Below are 24,932 nucleotides of genomic sequence, written 5' to 3'. Positions count from 1 at the left end.
CATATCAAAACACCTCAAAATCAGATTTAACTTTGGGATTCACTCTAATATCATCATATCTAACGACCTTGAAAATTTGGTGAAAAGCTGGTCTAACCATGGCGGGAGTGCACATGGTCCTCGACTTTTTTCTCAAAATTTTGGGAGCACAATTCTACGATATTATAATGCTTAACCCCAAAAGATTGGCAGGAAATTCAATTCCTAGGTCAGCCTAAAGGTGGAATTAAGTCAAAATTAAGATCTAGGGTTTCATACATAAGAGCTCCCTTTCTTCATTTGAAGACAACTAAGATCTATCTGATCGAATCTAGCTAAAAGCTACTGGAGCAAGCATAAGGAGCCTTCTATGTAGTGAAAGAGAAGCCTATTTGGAGTCTTCAACAAAATTCAACAAGATTTCATCAAGTATTCATCATAAATTAGGAGCCCTGAAGACATTGAAGAGTAATAGGAGATCTAGTGGCAATATCTCTTTCTTGGGGATTGATATGATTTCATGTTATTTTCATGTCTTTGTATGAGCTTCTTTACATCAACTTTCATATTTACATTCATTCTTTAGATCAGTTTGCATCACTGATTTAGAACATTTACTTTGTCAATTACAAGAATTTAGGGTTTAGTCTTTAGGGTTGCTCTAGATTATTTGCATTCATTTTAGGATCTTGCATACATAAGTTTCTAGCACACAGTTTTTTAGTACATTATCGACTATTTGTGGAGGTTGAAATCACCCACACAAGGGGTTTGACTAAGTAAAAACCCTATATAGCCATCCAAACCTTCCCTTTTCAGTTGCAGGTGCAGCAACAGGTACTTGGAAGGACTTTCAGCTCAGGAAAAGGCATCAGAACCACCTAGAATCATCAAATCCGCCCTAGTATTCCTGGGGCAGGGGCATGGTGCCATGGTCCCTCCACTTTGTAGTGAAATTTGATAGGTTGTAGCTTCAGGTCACTAGATTTGCAATCTTTTAGTTGCAGCCTCCTGTATGCAAAAATAGGATAGTGGCATGGCACCCTGGTCCCGATCAGTTTGGCTCAATTTGCATCATTGGGTACACATCCAAAATCCTCCCCCTTTCATGCTTTCAAAATCTCAATTTCAAATCTGCAATTTTTTGCAATTTCAAGTTCATTTATGCTTCATTCTTCATCTCCTAGTCTACTTGATCAATCAAACCCTAGTTTTTCTCATCATTTGCAACAAGAGGAATAGAAACCCTAAAAGATAATCCTTGTCTCTCTCTTTTTCACAAGAATTATCCAAAGTGATCTATCTCCCTAGGCTCTTTCGTATTCCCAATGTGTTGGCAAAAGTGGGATTAGGTCCTAGTCACCCGATCTCGCTTTTCCGGCCACCACAATGACTTTTGCTGGAGCTCAGAGGTTTCAACCTAAAAATTTTCACTTGTGGGCTTGTGATGTTCTATTCTTGGTCCTTGTTCATGCTACTCTTATGGAAGTGGTGTTTTTCCATAAAGAGGTAGGGAATATTCCTACGGGTTTGGACAGGGATTGGTTTTCTATTGTTATTTCTTCATCTCTTTCTGATCCTATAGAGGTGGAGGCATCCTCTTTAGAGGAGAAAAATGTCTTGGAGGGTGAGGTTAGAAGTTACATTGAGGGGTCTATTGTTTATTTATTTCTGGTCATTGGCTATTTGGGCATAGGGGTGGCTTGGGTTTGACTCTTCTTATTGTTAGTTCCTTTCTTTGTTGTCCCTATTGAGGTGGGGGATCCTTTTATTAAGGTTTAGATGGGCTTAGAAGAGCTAAGGATTTCCTATAAGTGCACTATTGTGTTGTTTTTCCTGATGGTTATGGGAACCATTATTTTCTTTAAGGGGACTATTGTGGTCTTTTTCTTCATTGTTATGGGAACCATTCTAAAATCTATAGTGATGGATTTGGGACATGTCAAAACCCTAAGTTGTTTCTTTTATTTAGGCTCTTGGCTACTTGGGAGGATCAGTTGTTCCCCTTACTTTGAAGGTTATGGGAGCCTTTTCAAAACCTTATCACCTAGGTAAATATTTTATTTATATTATATCTATATTTCTTTGAGCATTAAGGTTATGGGAGTCTTACTAAAACCCATGGTTAAGGTTTTATAAGCCTTGCAAAACCCTATGTTTATGCATCTTTGAGCTCTCATGTGTGATTGCTTCAACCTTTTAGTTGTTCAACTAGCTCTTTGATGTCTATTTTATAATTTTTGGATGTTGGTAAGCTACAATTAGACTATGTATTATCTTATTACAACATTCTTTTATTGGGTTTTGGGTGCCTACAAAATCCATGTTCAGGGTTTTGAACCCATTTTTTTCCCTTAATCAAAAACATAACATAAATCATATGACATTTTTTATTAGAGTAAAATTGGTTCTGAAGGGGACCTGAAAGCCTTAACAAAACAAATAGCCAAAACCAAGAAAGACTAGATAAAAGCCAACAATTGGCCAACAATAAAATAGAAGAGACAAGGAAAGGTGCACAAACCTAATAGGATACTAAATATTTTTCAATATCTTTGCGACTTTGGCATTCTTGTTAATAATATTAACATTGATGTTTTGAACATCATGAAAAACCCACACGGGTTCATTCTTACCTTTTTTACAAATGTGTGTTTTGGTAAAGGGGCCAAGAATAGATTTAAAATCCATTCCATGATGAACAATAGCAACATTCTTTCCATCATCCTTGACAGCAGCAAAGAGGGAGTTTGAATTACCCTTAGAAAAATATTTGAGGATCTTCACCTTCTCATTAAATTGTCAAAGGCCTTTTGAGCTATTTTGCATAGCAATTCTGCTCATAGCTACTACAACCCTAATCTTATCATGAATTTTGTCAATGGTAAATTCTAGACACCTGATCTTTTCCTCATGATCAAACTTTTTATTTTTCACATCCTTGGCCACATTTTGAATAAGGCTGATGATTTTATCTATATTATCCACATGCAAGGGCTTGTTCACAGTTAACTTTCCCTGTTCCATTTTTTCATAAAGGGAATTAACTCTATACTTGAGCAAATTAATTTCCAACATGATCCATTTAAATAGATTAACCGATCCTTCCATCATATTCTTGATCACCATAAACATATCCCATAACCACATGGTAGAGAATCTTTTATCCATTCCTATAGGCGAACTTGTCCCCTACCATCTCAACAATTTTCTTTCAACATTTAAGTTTTCCAAGGGCATCTTAACATTGATAGCACTAGACAATTTTTAATCCCCAATGCTTGAATGAGATAAATTCAACCACTTTTTCTTATCTTTCACCATTTAAATTTAAAAGATTTAGACAATTCACCCACTAGGGTTTTCCCCTTCAAAGTAGAGCTAGGGGGTGGGATTCAAGAACATACTCCTTCAAAGGCATATACTCAAAGTCTTTATTTTTAGTTTTAGACCTATGAGACCACATAGGAGAAGGCTTTTCCTTCCTAGGGTGTTTACGATTTCCAATATCAAAGAAAGAATCATCATCAGAAGGGGCAACCTCAGAGTTAGTGGAAAAATAAAAAAATGTTGGCAAACATTATGGCCAAACTGAAATTTGTGATTGGATTCAAAGGGTTTAGTTTGAATGGCCAAGGCTTTAACATGCTCCATGAGAAGGAGAATGAGGCCTTCATGAAGGACTTGGGAATAGGGGTCCTTTATATGAGAAATAATCCCATGGCTAAGAAAATAAAATAGATAGAAAGGAAAGGAAATCCATCTATCATTCCCAAAATGGTTCAAAATCATGAAGTGGGAGCTAAACAAGATAGTAAAATGACCATCAAAGGTTAGATACCTCATGATCACCTCTAGAACATTGGCCCAAAGGGGCTTGATGGAAATCCATTCATAACCCCCATCAATAGTCCTCTTAACCCTATTCCAATCAGTACCCTTGAAGAAGACATTAACCTCCTCCTTAAACGCCTTTTGATCTCTATAGGATTTCTTGCCCTCCACTAACATTCTTGTTATTTTTGTAATGAGGTCTTCTGTGATACAGTTTTCAACCTTGTAAGCCCAAATAATTCCATTGTCCCAACCATCCTAAAGGCATTGGTCACCAAAGGATCACGGTCATGAAGTCTCACTTAGTAGGGGGTAATACCGTCTGCCAGAAGTTTATCCCAAATATGTTGTTTGTTCTGCCATTTTTCATAGGAGGAAGGATCTACTTTATTTATTTCTCCTACCATAGCTTTGTTGTAGATAATGGAGATCACATAACAAAATAGAAAAAAAAAAACAAGATCCCAAAAGGTAGGCAAAAACTAGGTTTGAAAACACCTCAAGGCAAGGAAACTTGAAATTAAAATATCTACCTTTTCCACCCATAATGGGGAGAAAACATCTCATCCATTTCATCCACATGAGCCAAGAGTAATGAACCATCATTACCAAGAAATCCATATTCTTAACACAATCTAAAATCATTGGTCATTAGATGCTTAATTTCCATGGGGATACGATCATAAGACCCCCACCAAACAACATCATTTTGCTTGACACCAATATTAGCAAAGCCATTAGCGACCTTACTAGCCTCACAAAAGACATGGATATTTTAAAAGAGTTAAGATATCAATGAAATCAAGGATCATACTTTTAATTATCCAACTAGGAGTTGAACACCCCTTAAACAATTACTAATGTTTAGAGAATCACATTCTAACCATACCTTTCTATGGGGTATCACACCTAGTTCTATGCCTTTTCTCCTACAAAAGAAGGACCACTTTGTTAGATAGGATTTTATTTTCTTAATCCCGACCGTTTAATAAATAATATTAGCTTAAAAAATAGGTACTAAGAACTCTAATTTTACTCTATCTTCACATATTAAAAAGTTCAGCATTTGTATCTACTAATTCATGTTTATATGTGTGTACATTTAAAGAAAAATGCATCACTTTTAATACCCTTTTGGCCTCCATTTACATGCACAAATACCCAATATTTTGGTGTGTTTTATTGAACCTAGTTACTAGTTACAATTTACCATGTGTTCTCATGATTGTAATAGGATTAAATTATGAATGATGTCATGAAAATGTATTGTAAAATATTTTCAAGGCATGTCATGGATGATTGAAGTCTTCCATCATAATGCATTGTGAACTATTCAATGCATTACATGATAATTCACTATAATCTATTTTAACGATCTTTTCCTCTTGCATATGGTATTCAGTGAATTGTGGTTATTTATTATTAGTATTTATATATTTAAATAACTTCCTTAATATATTCATTTGCATACATACTCAAGATCAGTTATGTTGCTTACATATATTTTTGTTCTCATATTTATTCTAAGTTGTGGCTTCATTTCAAGTGGATTAGGTGCTTATGTAAAGGTTTAGGAACAAACACATTTGTTTATAATCAAATATCTCTTGTTATCTTGTTATGCTATGTCATATCTTATGATATCCTAAAACTAACAAACCCTTAGAGTGTCTATCTAATTATTGAAGATATTGTAGGTTCATTTGTAATTGGAATTGACATGAATTTAAAGAAAAGTTTTAGAATTCAGAGTGACTTATTTATGGTTGTAAAGATCTCATATTAACTCTTGATCTCACTTCAATTGTCCAGATGTTAAGACCTGAACTTCCCTACATATTATGGTTAGTTTTTTGCTACATTTTTATTTCATCTTGATTTATATTTCATCCTCAATTTATGAGATCTCATTTTTAGTGCAAAAATTTCAATGTCGAACATATTATTAATAATTTTATTCTTATTTTATGTACAATATTTAATAGGTTGGTGTTATTATTTTAGTTGCATTGCATTGCATGTTCAATATATTCAAATTGCACATCAAGAACAAAGGGATCACATGCTTGACCCATATTTAAAATATAATTAACAATCCAAAAACTATCTCCATTCCATGACTTCTTATTTTTATTTTTTTTACTTCTTGACATGTTTGATCATATACATTTCCACACATGCCAATATGAAGAATAATGCAATTGATTAAAGTGTTCACTTTACAATTTAATCGTTATAAATGTATTATCTTAGCACTAAACTTAGCTCATTTGATCTGAACTTAAGCCTATATCTATCACTAAGACTTACTTTATCCATTACCTTAGCCATGACCAATCCAAATCCATTTGAGTTCATAAGGGCTATAATTTCATTAGCCCATGTACCGCAAATCTTGATATAAGACTTGAATTTAAAGACATCTTCCTGCATAATTTAGTATCAATAAATTTTTATCATGAAACATCTCATTTAAATAATGCTAATCACGTTCATATAGGTCTTAAGTGTCTCACGTTGACATAAGTCTTACAGTCATCGTAACGTACATCTCTATTTTGTTTGTTTTCAGTCCTTTACATAGTAAGGAGGTTTGACTACTATTAAAGAAATCAAATGTTGACATAAGGATGCTTCTAAAGATACTTGATCAAGATAGTAAGGACGTTTGAGTACTTTTAAAGAAATCAAATGTTGACATAAGGATGCCTCTAAAGATACTTATGGCATGATGGAGTTTTGAAAGGGATGTACAAGGGCAAATAAACAAGTCCCAGTTGTCAGTTAATTAATGTATTTTTATTCTAATGTGCTCATTACAAGAACGCCATCCTCTCATGAATGGAAGAAAATCGTTTATTCATAAGAATTATATGAGGAAAAAGTACAGTTTTGGTTGGTGCTTTTTCTATTTCTAATTTACAAGATTCCATGCTCAATAATATTAAGCTATTTTCATTTGTTTAATTGAATACGGCTCAAAATATTATAGGCAGAGTAATACATTGAATAATGGCCATTTTGTTCGTTCGTCCATGATATTTATATGTTTCATTATCATCAAAGATACATTGAATTGCACTAGTTTTCTGCTTCCAATCCGATAAATATCATAAGTTTATTATCTGTTGAGATTAAAATCACATATTAAATGTTCTTACCATTTGTTTAACTAATTTTGTAGTAACGAAAATCTTTGAGAATCTGAAATTAACCTTAAAACTCAATGTATAAGGCACGCATATTTGTGGTCAAAAGTCACAAGAAATAAAAGAGTGAAGACACAACATTAATTGTTGATGATGAAGGATAATTTTATAAGGCACGCATATTTGTTGATGATGAAGATGCAATAATATTGAAGATCTTTCCCTGAGGAGAGAGGTCATGGTGTACCTGGTTAGGAAAGACTAAGCAAGTAAGATCTTATTTGAAGCTTTAGCAAACCCAGTGTTGTTGACTGGTACTCAACTCCTCTCTGCAATTTTCCTTAAACAAAACACGTTAGCCAAAGCTACGGTTTTCAGTTCTTAAAATCAAACAAACAAAAGCTTAAATATACGCTACCATAAATTTTGCCTACGTTTGCAGTTGAATAATGAATGCGTGACAATGTGCTTTTTAGAATTCCGTGAAGAATATATTCTAATTAAGAGGTAACTTTTGTTTAACTTTTAATTAAATTAAAAGATAATATTATTAAACTATAGAAAAAGTGGATAGCAAAAAGGTTTATTTTTACAGCCAAGATATAGCTAGGTTTAAATGATAATAACAATTCATTGAATCCCATTTTAACATAACAACATCAAAAATTAAGCAATTAAATCAATTTAAATATTAGTGGGGAGCTCATCATTCAGATTTTTCATATAATATCATTGATAAGATTATACCCCTTAGAGGAATTTAGCCACCGAAAATCATCCTCCACATAAAAAAGGTAAAATGTAAAAGTAAGTGGTGAGGGATGATACCAACTAAAGCAACATTATCTCTATTTCCTAAGGGCTAAGGATCACAAGACTGGGAATAATGATATTGTTTAGCAAACTAACTGTAACGCTTGAGATATCCTCTAGAAGGCTACAATGCATCAAATGTATATTTATGTTTACTCTAATTTTTAGAGGAAGAGAATTCTTTGAGAAAGTTTATTGATAAGAACTATACGATTATAGACAAAGAGTTTTGATGGGTGTTTTTAAATTTATAATTTAACTCATTAAGGTTCAATACAGTGAAGGTATTTTGGCATTTTAATTGAATACAACTCAAAATATTATAGAGAGAGTAACAGAAGATTTTACACTCAATAGCCAAAATATTTAGATATTTCATTATTACTAAAAATACATTAATTAAGGATTATAGGATAAATATAGCATCGTATTGCTCTATATTTCATGTTTGAGTTCTAGAGGCTTCCAATCTTATAATAATGATAGATTTGTTATCTGAATAGGTTAATATCACACCATAAATTTCTTGTCTTTTAAAGCTGTAAGTTGTGCAGATAATAGACACAAGCCATGTCATTATTTAAATTATTTAACAAAGTAATTATAATAAATATTGGTATTTTTTATGAAAAAAAAGTAACAAAAAATATAAAGTAATATAATTTGTGTTAAACCATTAATAAATATTCAATAATTATATCTAACTGAATTCATCCCAGCTACTATTTTAATTCCAATACAACCACCTTCATCTCTTATTTTACTTATCAGCCTCCCTAGATCTTCTACCATTATGATAAAGAGAAAAGGGGAGATTGGATCACTTTGCCTAATTCCTCTTCTCTTGCTAAAAAAGCCTTGAGATACTCCATTCATTAGAACCGAAATTTTTGGAGAAGAAATACAACTATTGATCCATTCTATCCAATCCTTACTAAATCCAAATTTCAATAAAAATTGTTTTAAGAAGCCTCTATCTACTGAATCATAAGCCTTCATGATGTCTAATTTGAGAATCATACCAGCTTGTCTTATCTTTCTTGTTGGATGTATTGTTTCATGGGCTATTATAATGCCTTCCACAATTCATCTTCCTAGAGCAAAGACACTTTGTTCTTCCTCTATTATGAAGCTTAAGATTTTTTTTAGTCTATTTGCAATAATTTTAAAGATTATTTTATATGTTGTGTTACATAGAGGAATTTGCCTAAAATCCCCCATTGATTGGACTATCTTATTCTTTGGGATCAAAGCTAGCAATGTGTGATCAAGTGTCCCCAAAATGGTTCTCTTCTTCCTTGATTCCTCCACTGCCTTGAAGATATCATCCCCTTTTATTTCCCAAAAGCAGTGGAAAAAGCCAGCTAGGAAACCATCAGGCCCCATAGCCTTATCTATATTCATTTGGAAGACCGCTTCTCTCACCTATTCTTTCGTTACCTTCTTGAATAACTCTTTGTTTTGTTCATCAGAAATAATTTTAGGTATTTCTCCTAGGAATTCCTCTCTTGCATCCTTGTTCAAATGCACTTCTTTGTTTAGCATTCCTTCAAAGAATCTAACTGCTTCCACATTTACTTCCTCCAGGGTTTGACTCTTCGATCCATCCTCTTTATGGATGTCTACATATCTGCTTCTTTCCTTATTTTTTATAAAAAAATTTGAAAAAAATTGTGTTTCTATCTCCTTCTAGAAGATAGATCTCCCTAGATGTTTTTCTCCCAAAACATTCTTCCCTTTCCATCATTTCATATAAATTTTCCTTAAATGACTTTTTCCTTTTGTGTTCCTCTATTCCCATTCCTATTCCTATAATTATTTCATTCAAATTTGTTAATTTTGTTTCTATTCTTATTTTTCATGGAAGATATTTTTAATTGGATTTTGTTCCATTCTTTTAGTTTCTCCTTGATATACTTTAATTTATTGTTCAATTGATACATATATGTTTGATCTCTTTGATCAATCTCATTCCACCATTTAATAATCAAATCCTCTAAATTGGGCCCTCTTAGCCACATATTTTAAATTTTAAATGGAATAGACGCTATTTAATTATTTTGAATTGACAAGAACTCAACAGGATAATGATCTGATCAAGTAAAAGAGAGCACAAATACTTCATAAAACTACAATTGACTATCCAATTGGCCTACACTTAAGAATCTATCTAATATTTTTCTTATATTGGCGAAACCTTTCCTATGATTGGTCAATGTAAATGTTCCATTCGACACCTACAAATCCTTCAAATTGTTACTACCAATGAAGTTTTGGAAGTTAGATTCAACCACATAAATTTTCCATATACCGCCCATTTTTTCCTAAATGTTTTGAATAGCATTAAAATCTCTTGCTATCAAACCTCTTTCACCTCTAAACCCTTCTATTTTAGTGTTAATATTGACCAAATTTATTTTTTCTACATCGTTTGGGTTGGGCCATAAACATATATGATGAAAAATGATCATTTGTTTGTAGCATCCAGCATTTAAATATAATCCACCATCTGTTATCTTCCACCACACTTCTTTCCAAATTTATAGGGTTGCATATCACACCTAGACCTGTAGTGGCTCCGTCTAATCCAAAAACTGTCCTCTCCATTGTTTCCAATTGTTAAGTATCATTTCACTTTCCTCTTGTCAGACTTGTGTGAATATTGTCATTGTTGTCATTGATATCAAATTTGGCTATCTGGTTTGGAACAGAAGGTGTATGATGTTGGTGTTCTAGTTTTGGTATTGTTGGAAGATAGGCATGGATATCTATGAGATATGATGTGGTAAGGCGTAGATGATCTAATAGAGTCATTTCCAGAAGATCCTCATCTCTAAAGTCCTAAGTAATTCTTATCTTAGTTTATATTTTGTCTCGGTATCAGTTGTGTGGTCCAGCATCGGTCATGTCAGTTATATCAGTTGCATCTATCATGTTTTGTGTTCCAGCATCAGAGGTATGCATGGTATCTATATCTTGTAGCTTTGAGTTAGTGTGCTAAGAGTTTTGTGCTTATGGGTTTGTATCTATGGGTTTGGTAGACCCCTATTATGTTCCTATAATTAAGGTATATGCATTAGTAAATTAAATGTGTAAAGGAAGAGTGAGAAAATATTGCAGAGGTTGACTTTTTTTTATTAAGGCTAAAACAGGTTTTGAGGGGACTTGAAATCCCGTACAACAAGTTTTGAAGGGACCCAAAACCCTCAGATTCTACCAGGATTTGGAACCCACAATACTACATTGCCAAAGATATCAAACCATGAAAAGTGGCAGCCCAAACACAACAAAACAAACTAACACCAGTAAAAAACAAGTGCAACCACAAGCAGAAAGTGCCAACCAAACTAACAAGATTTAGTTAGTACAAAACAGGTTGGCCACACCAACAAGGCTATAGCCACAAACTATAGCACTTAAAAGAACATGACAAGGGTCTAACATGCACCCTCAACCAAACAAAAAGGATATTCCCAACTCCCTTAACCTTTAGTAAAAACTCCAAGCAACAAAAAGCTAGCCAAGACCTTAACCAAAACCATCCATAGTCTCAACTGGGCCCTTGAAAACTATCAGCCTCTAGCCAAACAAGATTACACAAAGAAAGAATTAAATTTTGATCGGAAACATGGGAGTTTTAAAAGGTTCCCCTAACCTTCAAAATGGGTTTTTAAATGGCTCCCAGAACCACCAGAATGAAGCCAATAACCTCGAAGCTTCTCATAGTCGCACCTTTAACAACAAAGCATCTATCCAAGACAATAGGATAGGAACTCACCTCCATAGGGGTTGAAAGGTAGGAAACCATAAATAAAGAGAACAAGGCTTCAAACCATTAACCAAAGTCCAGCCACCAAGAGATGGAATCACAAAGCTTTGTTGGATAGTTGGATTTTAAAAAGGCTCCCAAAACCAGAAGATGAAGAAGAGGCCTAAACCAGTCCAACTCCAAGAAGAAAAGAATAACCAAAATCTCCACCTCAATAGGAGAAAAGAGGTATAAACTCTTTATCTAGTAAGTAGCATCAAACAACCATCGGGCCTCAGGATATAGGTCATCACGAGTCATCCACCAACAATAATCGAATTGCACCGCAATACCCAACTCCACCTAAATAGAAGGCAAATACTCTCAAAAACAATCCATCCCCATCATCGGAGAAGAAAGAGCCACCTCAATAAGGCAAAATGAAGAAAACCCATGCTACAGAGAGAGGACAGGCTAAGAGATATTGCCAGCAAAAACACGGCTAGACCCAAGAAGACAACCCATCAATAGATCTTCAAGCAAACGCTAGGGAAAATAAAGAACCAAAGGAACCAAAAGAAACCCTAAAAGCCCAACCAGATCAAGCAACAAACAAAGGGGAAAGGGCCCTAGAAACAAACTATGCACCCCCACCCTCATGGCCTTAAGCTAGGGTTTCAAAAAGAAAATTGTCGCCAAGAGAAGGAACAAAATGATAGCATACAAAATACCCCACCCCAAGGATAGAAGAAAAACCAAAGGGAGAGGAAAGCTCACAAACCCTAGATAGAGCCATGCAGTTGAAACACCACCTGGGTCCCAAATATTTCCCCCACACCAAAATAAAGAGGGGGAAAAGGAGACCCCAGATCCCTCACCAGAGAAACCCCAAACACCATCAGATGCCACCAAATTAAACCCCATGATGGAGAGAGATCAATAACAGAGGCCAAGAGATCCACATCCCTCAACGATGTCTACATCAGCGACAAGGATGATCTCCACAACCTCTGACCAAGTAGCAAACCCTAAAGCAGCATCTACAAAAAAGACACCGTAGACTCTCCCTCTAGATGCAAAATCATTAGTCATAGGGGAAAACAAGGAGGATATCCTAATCCATGACCCACAGGGATGATCACAAAAAGAAGCCACCACAACTTCAATAGAAAAATCAGTGGAAGAACCCCACACCTTTCTTTCTCCATGCACAGTGGTAAATCACCTACATCCCCTCTGCACATGCACCAAACCCCACAGAGGAGGGAAAGATAGGGGCAAAACAAAAGCAGACCACACCAAACCCCAAACCTCAACTCCATTTTCATTGTCTTCATTTACATCATCCTCCCCTCCACCAGCTTCCCCTAAAGCCCTAGCTCCCACCCTTGCGTCTATGCTCCTCATTTCAAATCCTAGAATAGAATAAGATGGAGATATAGATGGACTTGAAGACACAGATGGAGAATGAGGAGAAAAAAAAGGAGAGATGGAGAGATATGCATAGGTCATCTTTTTAATCATATTTTTGGTTAAGGCTTTATTGGATAATATTTTGATCCAAGAAGCATAATTATTTGTGCTTGGGCGACATATTATCCCAATGTATAATCTTTCTAGTATATATATGTGTGTGTATATGCATTTGGCAGGTATGGATGTGTGTGTGAGATGTAAGTACATGAGTGAGAAGGTGTGTGAAATAGTAGATAATAGTGCAATGTGTGAAGTGCAAGTTGTGGACAGTGAAGTAGTTGGAGTAAAGTCAGAGTGAGACAATGTTTCAATAATATTTTATTGGATCTTCTTCAAGTGATTGGTTCAATAGATAAGTGCATTAATATTTCACCGAATCTACTGTAGGTGTTTGTGGATAGTGATACAAAGATCCTTTACCGAATCTGTTGTAAGTTTTATGAGTTATGATTTGAGCTTAATCTGGAATTGATTTCATGCAATTGGAGATGCAACCTTCCTCAGTTCATTTATATCTATTGTAGTGAGCATTCTGACAATGAGCATCTTTTTAATCTGGTAGTGAGTCATTCAGTAGTGAGCCACCCATTTTCTAAAAACCATATAACTAGTTATATTATCTTGAGAGTCAACACTCTCCATGGTTTTTCCCATTTGGGTTTTCCACATATAAAATCTGTTGTTCCATTTGTGGTTATGTTTCTTTTTTATTTTGTATTTTATATTACATGGTCATGAGCTTAATTGTGGATTTGATATATCAATAAAAGGTTTAGAAATTTTGGGAAAATTTTAGAATCTATGGGAATAGTGATTCACACCCACTCTCAGTATTTCGGTCTCTTCAACCAACTCAACTATTGGTATCAAAGATTTGGTCCCTTTCTTGAATGATTAACCGCTTGAGGGAGGTCCTTGTTGGTTGAATCATGGCATCGATGAGTATGGACAAAGAATTTCAGTTGGAAGAGGGATTGTAGACAACCCTTGAATATTTGGAGTGTTGAATCTAAGAATAAGGAATTGAAAGAGAATGTGAAGGTAGGGAATGAGTGTGTGCAAAAGCTGAGAGAAAATCTAGAAATTCAATTTGAGTCATAAGGAAGTTAGCAATCAGTTGAAGCGGGAAAATGAGGCTGTTAAGGAGCTGATGCAGAATATTGTGGAGACGAACAAGATAGAGGAAACCCTGAAAGAATCAATGAAGCTGAAGACTAAAGAATGTGAGAAGCTAGAGAAAGAAGTGAAGAAGTTTAAGGTAGAGAATAAGTTTCTTGATAGCATTAAGCTCTTGGAAGAACTGACCAACATGCAAAAAGCTCATTTAGACAATACTAGACTTGGATTTCAGCCCGGTGATTGCTCAAATCAAAATGACAAAGAAAAAGAAAAGAGGTTAAGGCAGAAATGAAAAAAATTCAAAGACGCAAGCAAAACCCAGAATCAAAATACAAATGCAAGAAGAATACTAGTTCATTAAGTGAATGCACAAAGGTAACCATCTTTTAATGGCTATTGTTTTTAATGCAATAAATTTGGTCCTAAGGTTGCAATCTATAGAAGCATTTAGTGTTACAATTGCAAGAGGTTTGGTCATAAGGCAAATTACTGTTAATCCCTATCACATACACATAAACAAAAGAATGAGTCAAAGACAACATTATCTCTTCCTTGTGGATAACATGTTAATCCCACTCACATCTCTAATGTAATATTGTAGAATGATTGACCTATACTAATGCACATGTTAGTCTTAGATGACTTTCCCCTATTACAATACACTAGGCTTGTATAACTATACAATATATTTGTTCACTAATCATGTTCAAGTTCACTCTAAACTCTCAAAATAAATTTAAACCACATTCAAATTCAATTTCAACTAAACTATAGAGAAATACTTGTACAACTAAATCTCTTTAAACTATTCTTTCTATCACAAAGAATTACACTAATAAAAATATTTTTCAATTTCTATGTAATGATTTTTTTAATGATTGTAATGGTATTAAAATTTATTTAGACTTTATCATCAACCCTACGGTGATAATTTTGTACTCAATATATAATAAATTAATAAAGGTTAATCCATACATATATTTTTGGAACATATCGCATAACACTTCAAATTATGAGGAAATTATATTTCACATTTTATTTTTTTCTCCATCATGAATTATTTATTATGGTTCTAATACTAACAAGTGAAATTAAGAGATTTTGATATGTTTTATTTGTTTTTTATGTATACATATATTTTTTTAAATAGGTAACTTATTTAAATAGATGTGTCTTTTAAATTAAAAAAATCACTCTACAAGACAAATGCATGCCATTAAATATAGCCTACATTTTTAACAATTGTATGGAGGGAGGTTGTTAAACTATTTTAATGAGTGTTGATAATTTTTGAAGAGTTTTCATAAATAGATGGTATTATAGATATTGTAATAATGAACAATCTTTAAAATTTAAGCTCTAAACTTTTAAAAATATAGTAGTTTATTAATCTCTTTTAATAAGGAATGCTAAATCTACTCTTAAATTTACAAATATATAATTTAACCTAAAAATTTGGATAGGAATCTAGAAAAAAATCAAATTTTAGAATGTTAGTGGAGAAAATTATAACCCCACCTCGATAACCACCCATTAAAATCTATTGAATAAAATGTAGATACTTTAATTTTGTTGTACAAGATTTTAATTTATCCTATATCATTATTTATTTTCTATTAGGTTCCTACTATGTGGTAACTTCATGAAACCCCTTCCTAGCCATATTATTTTGATTTATTCAAAATAAATGAAAATATTAAAATAGAACAAGGGAAAATGACCAATTGATTTCAATTATTTCAACCTAAAAGAAAATGTTGTATTATAAGTTTCTACCATTAGGTCAAGAAAATTTCTGCTCACAAAAAAATTAGTCTAAAAACTCATAAATGGAGATTATGTAAGAAGAAAATTGAATAATTTAAACAAACTCCTTTAAAAAAAAATTACCATTCCAATCTAGGCAAGTTTTTGGTGGGAAAAAGTTCCAAGAAATGAAAAAGTGAAGACACAAACAAATTGTTGAAGATGAAAGCATTTTTCTAGATCTATTGTATAATATTCTATATTTTTATTGAGAGGAGAGATTGTGATCTTGAAGGTGAAAGCATTTTTTAGATATATTGTGTAATAATCTATATCTTTTATTGATAAGAGAGATTGTGGTGCGCTTGGTTAAGGTAGAAAAAACAATGGAGCTCCAATTTAAAGCATTGACAATAATAGGTGTTGGGAGACTATTAAGCTTCCATTGGTCGATTTGTCTCTATAATTTAATTTGTTCCCCTTGCAGATGCATGACAAAACATATGAACCAAACCTAGGCCTTTCAAATAGTTATAATTAAGGGATAAAAATTTGGAGCGAATTTAGGGCATTTCAAGTTTAAGGCCACTACCTTCTAAATTAGCATGCAAACTTCTCTATTTAGATAGGCGAATGGACTATAAAATTTTTGAAATGTCAAAGTTTTACTAAATTCTTTACTGCTACTATAGGAAAGCCACTTAGCATAACACACAATTAATATAATAGATAATATCTTTTAATTTTGTAATTTTGTTATTTCATATTTTTAGAACCATTTTCTTTGGTGAAGGTTTTAGTTTTTTATCAAAAAAAAATTCAATCTTTTTTATTTTTTTAAAAATCTTTTATTGATTCTTCTTCCAAAATATCTCATTCACATATCAAATTTTTATACTCTCTACACTATTTTCTAATTATTTTTTATTGAAACACATAATTTTCTTATATAAATAAATTTGAATTAAAAAGAAAAACCATTTTAGTAATGCCTAATCATAATTGATTTTGATAACTTCATGTACTTCTCTAATATTATTTTCTCTATCTTAACCATTATCTTATCCTGATAATATTTAGTCATTATAAAAAAAAAGTTCATATACAGCTAATAGATTCAAAATACTGATAACAATTGTGTCCTTGAGGATCTCCTCCTTCATTATATTATCAGGGATAAGATAACTATTATCTTATCCCTGATAATATTTTCAATGAGTGTAATGGTATTATAATTTATGTAAATTTTATTATTCATTATGTGGTGATAAAAGGGTAATTTATAGAGATATTTTTGAAACATATAATATGACAATTTAAATTATCGGGAAGTTAAGTTTTACATTTTATTTGTTTTTCATAGTGAATTAATTATTGTATCAATGGTTGAAATTGAAGGGTTTTTAATATATTCTTTCTGTTTTTTTATTTATCAATCTAAATTTTTTAAAAAGTAGCTTATTTTAATAGATGTATCTTTTAATTAAAATTTATGTATATGACAAACATGCATGATTATATACAGTTTACATTTTTAACAATTTTATGAAGGATCTTGTTAAAATATTTTAGTGAGTGTAAGAATTTTTGAAGAATTTTCATAAATAATGGTATTATAGATATTGTATTTATGAATGATCTTAAAACTTTAAGATCTAAAATTTTAAAAAGATTGTGATTTCACAATTTCTTTTAACAAAGAATGCTAAATCTACAACTGTATGATCATCTAAATAATTTTTATAGAAATTTAGAACAGCCACTCAATTGACCACCCATTAAATCTAAATAATCAATGAAGTTCATGGCGAACTCATAAATGGAGGCAAAAATATCAGAGGCTAAAATATCAGAACTCCTTAATAAACTTTTATCATTTCAATCTAGGCAAAAATATCAGTGGCTAAAAGCCGCAAGAAATGAAAAAGTAAAGACAAAATAAACTTTTGAAGGTGAAAGCATTTTTGTTAGATCTATGGCATAACAATCTATATCTTTTATTTGAGAAGAGAGATTATGGTGTACCTGGTTAAAACAAACAAAACAATGGAGCTTCCACCGCTCAACTTACCTCTGCAATTTTCCTCAACTTGTATTCCCTTGCAGATGCGTGACAAAACACGTGAACCAGACCTTGTTATAATCGAGGGACCAATAAACTTAAATGAATGTCAGAGTAGCTGTTGCTTACGTTGTTTATCTTACGTAAGAAAAGCTGAAGTTGATTAATGAGAACGTTAAAATGTAGTATCATAGCTGATAGTATATTGATGCCACCCCCACGCGTTTTGTATGTTTTACACAGAACCTACGCTATTTCAGAAATATTTAAACCCCGGAGTATGGTGTAAGATGCAGATTGATTCCGGAGAGCTAGGACTGCATGCGCATCGTCCAGTACAGCTCCTATTTCAACCTCTTTAGGCAATTATGATGTATTATACTGACTAGCTATAGGTGTTAAATGCAGTTGATATGATTTGCACAATATGTCAGTATTGAGTTTTTATTGTATCTTGAATAGGATGGTTGTACAATTGTAATTTATGATGTTATAACGTCCACCGCCTGTCAATAAAAATCGACAACTATACTGTTGCACGACTCGAATCGAATCGAACCAGATAATTTTTATTAAGATTAATTATGAGCCGCTTAAGTTTACTTGCTCCAGCATGGATAGGGTCCAACTCATAAGGCCATAATAAAGTTTAGAGCAGCCCGTTCACTAAATTGAAAGGAAAATAAACCTAACAAAGCGACCGCTTGGTGTGTTATGCAAACGTGTATAAGCCAGAGTTACTCTTGCCGACAATAAACTAAATTCAGACGTAACTCACCAACAACAAAACTCTTTCATTCAACTTCTATCTCACATATCTAATATATAGGAGACACAACACATGAAATCATTAAATGGTATTATAAAACTATGAACTAAAACCACCTACAATGTGCTGTCTAGCTTTTCTCCAATCCAAAATGTCTTATGATGTATCAAAAAGCGCACCAACGTGTCTAACTTCCATTTATAGTTCATTTATGTGTCTGACAAGTTTTTATATTTCTAACTTTTAGAGGCCATAAATTTTGACCTAGGAGTCTAATTGGTGAACCATTTGAAGTATTGGAAATCTCATGAAATGCTCTAACAAGCTATAACTGGACAAACAAGTTATGACAACTTTCAAGCACAAAAATGCCTCTAACACCTTCAAAATTGAATTTATAACTTAAAAACATAGAATTTTTAGTATCTTTCAATCTAGACATGATTTTGCGAAAAAAAATAAAAATTGCATGCTTATTTAGCCAATTTATAGCTTTAGAACAAATATTTGACCAGATTGTGCTCAAATGAAAACTCACTATAAATAGTAATATTTTTCTATTCCAAGGTTGAGACAACATTCTCCTAACATTCTCCCACTTGTCAAACACCTTCCAAGAGAAAAGGGAGTGTCTACACCATAATTTAATTGCTAGGGGACATGAGGCCAATAGACCAAGTGAACACCATCTAAATTTCTTTGTGCTCACAACCTTAGTTAAAGAATCTACAACATTCATCAACATATTTACCATAACCAACTTCACCCTACAATCCTTGACCATATCTTTGAGAAAATGGTATTTAACATCAATGTTCTTGGTCTTGGCATGAAATATCAAGTTTTTAGCTAGGTAGATCACACTCTAACTATCACAATAAAGTATCAGTACACCTTATTTTATTCCAATATCTAAGCATAGTCTCTGAATCCAAGAGGCTTTTTTACACGAATGAATAACTACCATTTAATTAGCTTTAGTAGTGGAGAAAGAAACCATATTCTTTCACATACTCATCTAGCTGATTGTACCACCAAATAAAGTAAACATGTATGTACTAATAGATCTTTTTCTATCAACATCACCTACCTAGCTTGAATCCACATAACCGTGAATATCAGGAGGAAAAAAATATCCTATCAATTACAACATGATAACACAAAGAATAGTCTAAGGTGCCCTTGAAATATTTTAAGACTCTTTTAATTGAATCCCAATGAATTCTAATAGGATTATAAATATTATTGGAAAGAACTTTGACTACTTGGGCGATGCCTGGTCTAATGCAGATAATATCATACATAAAAAATCCAAGTGCAATCTAGTAAGTCACTTTACTCACATCTTTTGATCTGATGGGGATTGAAGACAATTTGAAGTTGATAACTTCATTCTAATTGTTAAAGGAATACATAATAGACTATAATCATGCATGTTAAACCTCTGTAAAGCTAAATTCACATGCTTATTTTGGCCTAGACATAGCTTTTTGTTCACTCCATCTCATCTAATTTTGATCTCAACAATGTTTTTAGCTACACCAAGATATTTCATTTTAAATTGAGCTACAAGTTGAGTCTTCATTTTGAAATCATTCATTTCCCTTTACCAGTAAATAATATATCATCAACATATAATGCAATATATAATAAATTATCACCATCATATTTATAATAAAAGAAGTAATCTAATTTAAAATGCTCAAATCCCAAGATCAACACATATGTATCAAATTTTTGGTACTACATCCTAGGGATTTGTTTGAGGGCATAAAAGGATTCCTTCAATTTACAAACCAAATTAATTTTACCTTTTACCACACAATGATCTAGTTATGTCATATAAATATCCCCCTCCAAATCACCATGAAGGAAATCAGTTTTCACATCAATTTTCTCAATTTCTATATCATAGGTAGTAGCAATTAAAAGAAAAAATCTAATTGATGTAATTTTTTTTATAGGATAAAATTTCTCACCACAATCAACACCCTCAAATTGAGATTATCCTTTTGTAACCGGCCTCACATATTTCTTCTCAATACTTACATTTAAATTGATCTTTTTCTTGAACACCAATTTTCAACCAACAATTTTGCATCCTTTATGCAATGGTACAAGATCCCATGATTCATTCTTTTTCAACACTTCCATTTATTTATCCATAGAAATCTTCCAAGATTATAAATCATTCATACCTAGTGAGTATTCTACAAATCTAGGTTCGTCCATGTTAGTACTGAAAGAAAAAGTACATCTCCATTGAATATCTTTCAGGTTCTTGTCAATGCCTTGTAGATCATAACAAGGTTTACTTTAAGGGAAATCAAATAAGAGGACTATATAATAAGGTTTTTAAAGTTTTAATAAACCTTTCAAGAAATTATATTTATAAACTACAAATTAAGGTGAGTTTCATTTTTTTTGTTCATCTTGTCATTTGATTTAGTTTAGTGCAGTGACGGATATAGCTCAATCAAGATTCATTTAATTCTTAATGAGATTATTAAAAAGAATTCATCGATTTGACAAATTTTCAATTTATGTTGTCATTTTTTTAGATAATTTATTTTTTTAAGAGCAAAAAATTTATACCTTTTATACTAAAAATAGGTTTTCTTAAATATTAATTTTGAATTGCAATCTTTTTTACATGGAATTCTATTTTTTATGACAAAAAGACAACTTTCATATGTCTCTCTATATGTTTATGATTTTGCAAAAATGCTTTTAAAGTGTAGATGCAATTACTATGAGAGTTTAGATTTTAAATAGAGAAAAAATAGAAAGAGCATTTATAGAAACTAGAGTTAAGGAGTCTATGTGCAAATTGAATATGAAGCAATTAGGATCTTGTTAAATTGCTTTTGAATGAATTAGAAAGTTGAATCCAATTTCTTTAGAACTCTAGACATGGTGAACTTAGGAAAAAGAGATATAAACTTCAATGCACATAATTGAAACTCTAGGAGAAGAAATTGCATCCATTGAGTTGATGAATGATTCTACCTGATTCTATTGTACTCATGCCTAATTTTCTAACTGGAATATTTTATATTCTATTAATTTGAACACTAGAGAGAGGATTCATTGAAACATTATTGTTAGTTTAAAATGAGCAGATAAAACACATAATAATGAACATAAAATAAAATAAAAAGAATGATAGACACAACAAAGACATCAAGATAGAAGATTAACGTGGTTCACCACTAAGTGGCTACATCCACCAGAAAGCAGGGAGAATTCTTATTAACCAATATCCAAATACTACAGTTAATATATGACTGTTCATAGTCATTTATATAGACATCTCAGTTATGAAATGAAGAGTCTTCTGGGGAAGACAAACAACCATGTGACTGTTGGGCTTCATATTCCCAACAATCTCCCCCGTGAAGTCCAACCGACACAGCCATGCACAACGACATCCCTACTTTCATTTTTTAAATTCACACTACAACCAGCTCTTGAGAAGATTTTAATATCGCCAAACTCTGTTCATGAGCAATGTGAATTAATATTCTCCAAGTCAGATCAGAGTTAAAATCATATTCTCTAACTACTGCATCTGGTAATCCATAATCAAAGTCTCTTGCTCTTGTGCTCCCTCGTAATAGAATATTTAGAAGATCACCATTACCAGATTCTAATACCCAAATATAAAAATTTTGTATCGGTCTATGGCTTTGAATCTCCTTATTATCCTCAATAGAATGTATTTTATCCATAGTGAACCCTACATCAATCACACCATCGTATGTGGTTTTTCCATATAGTGGTTTGTCATTGTAATTGACATTGTAGGTGTAGTCCCCCATCCATGAGCCATCAAGCCAGTCATCCGACTCTGTGTTTGACGGTCTGTGTGAACACTCTCCTATCATGGCTCTTACAACACAACTTCCTCTTCATATACCCGCCTTCTCACATTCTTTCCTTATTTGACCAACACCGGATGCAATATTCTTATGCAATTGGGCTGCCACGAGATCTGATTTTGAGATTCCAGCTATAGACCTTGCACCAACGGGCTCCATATCAAATGAATTTGTTGTATTTTGTGCAAAAACTTGTGCAGTACCTGCAATCAATACATTCCACTCCGCCTCTATTTCTGCAATCTGGAGCAATAAATCATCACTCTTTTGTTCTTTTTGAAATTCATTTTCCTCAAAGACCTTATCCTCATCCTTTGCGAAGTATTCTAGATCTTGTGCAACCTTGAGCCAGAGGGTCTGTGCCACCTCTGTGAGGTCTATAATCCCTACGCTCTTGGGATATTCAATCGCCAGGCACCCCGAATCCTCTTGTGGATTCTTTCCACCAAAGAAAGGCTTTCCTATCAAAAAGGAATGCATGTTTGTGAGGAAAGAGTTCTCTGTCAGGAGCTTCCTATCACTTTCCTCTTGCTGAAATACAGTCTCTTTAGAAAAATACCATTCTTTCTCAAAGCTATCTTTTTCAATATTCATCATGCGACACAAAACCATCAACTTTTGGTCCATACAAATAAGTTTGTCAGTGAGTAGGAGATTCTCTTCCTTCAACCTCATAAATTTTTCTTTTTCATAATCCTCCTGAGTCTTGGTCTCAAACTCCTCAACTTCATCCTCACTCGCTTTAGTGTCCTCCTCTTCAGCATCCTCTTCTTCAGTCAAATCAAGAAAATCTTCAAACAACAAATACTTCAAACCCTCTTCTTCTTCAGTCGAAGTCTCCTCCTTTTTCCAGCCATCCCACCAATGAATATGATGTTTTGTTTTAACTTTTGCTTGCACAATTTTACTCTCCACCGAGTCTAAATTTGCAAGAAAATCTTCGATGACTGAATCAATGTCTTCATCTTTTGGCTTCCTTTTACCCTTCTCGAGAAACCAACAATTTCTTTTTACGCGGCCAACAACTAATTTCTCTAACTTCGAACTTCTGCATCTTCTCAAGAATTTTCAATCCTTTATCTATCTACCTTTCCATCTCTGCTCAATCACTTCACCTAAGCTCTGATAACAATTAGTTTAAAATGAGTAGAGAAAACACATAATAATGAACATAAAATAACAGAAAGAATAATAGACACAACAAAGAACTTGAGACACAAGATTAATGTGGTTCACCACTAAGTGGCTACGTCCACCAGAAAGCAGGGAGAATTCTTATTAACCAATATCCAAATACTACAGTACATACATGACTGCACACAGTCATTTATATAGACATCTCAGATATGAAATGAGGAGTCTTCTGGGGAAGACAAACAACCATGTGACTGTTGGGCTTCATATTCCCAACAATTATAAGTTTAGTCTAAAATTTATTCTTGAAATTCAATAAAAGATAATTTATTGAAACATATTCTTTTGAATGACTTTTAACATTAATTATTAAACTTAAATATTAGAAATAATATTTTAGAAGAACATTTATTTTAGAGATGATTCTTTTTATTATATGATATCTCTCGGCAAATTTTAAATATATTTTTAAAATATAAGTACATTAGTTAAACTCGAATAAAAAACATGTGATTCGATTGTATTTGTGCAACAATATAGTTGTCAATCTATATTGCCAAGCGGTGGACGTTATAACATAAAAAATTACAATTGTACAACCATCGTTATTCAAGATACAATTAAAACTCAAAGGGACATATTATGTAAATCATAACAACTACATCAACACAAAATGCGTGGGAGTGGCAACAATGAAGTATCAGCTCTGACACTACAATTTCTCGTTCTCATTATTGCAGAGACAATGTAAGCAAGAGCTACTCTGACATTTATTCAAGTTTTTGGTTCATTATAACATTTTAGATTATAGAATTGACCTGATAGGTAGTAAATTGGGTGGGGTTGAAATTTTTTCTGCTAACATTCTTAAAAATTTATTGTTTTCTAAATGTCTCATAAAAAATAAAAATTTAGATTTAATTATACAACTATAAATATTTTTAACTAGCATATGTTCTGTGTAAAACACAAAACGTGTGGGAGTGGCAACAATAAAGTATCAGCTCTGACACTACAATTTCATGTTCTCATTATTGTAGAGACAACGTAAGCAAGAGCTACTCTGACATTTATTCAAGTTTTTGGTTCCTTCATTATAACATTTTAGATTATAGAATTTACCTGATAGGTAGTAAATTCAGAGGGGTTGAAATTTTTTAACTGGCATAGGTTCTGTGTAAAACACAAAACACGTTGGAGTGGCAATAATTGTACGACCATC

At 32.7% G+C, this 24,932-nt stretch overlaps 1 long non-coding RNA gene across 1 annotated transcript in view; it reads right to left on the bottom strand.

Annotated features, from left to right (window-relative positions):
* LOC131859669 (uncharacterized) overlaps positions 1–24,932 on the bottom strand; it is an 83,575-nt gene that overhangs the window by 32,297 nt on the left and 26,346 nt on the right. The window contains exon 2 of the long non-coding RNA XR_009359276.1: positions 7,210–7,291. This is a non-coding gene — a long non-coding RNA (uncharacterized LOC131859669). The remainder of the gene's footprint in view (positions 1–7,209; positions 7,292–24,932) is intronic.

The sequence above is a fragment of the Cryptomeria japonica genome, chromosome 10, assembly GCF_030272615.1.
Source record: "Cryptomeria japonica chromosome 10, Sugi_1.0, whole genome shotgun sequence".
Taxonomy (NCBI): Eukaryota; Viridiplantae; Streptophyta; class Pinopsida; order Cupressales; family Cupressaceae; genus Cryptomeria; species Cryptomeria japonica.
This window is presented reverse-complemented; position numbering and strand designations above follow the sequence as displayed.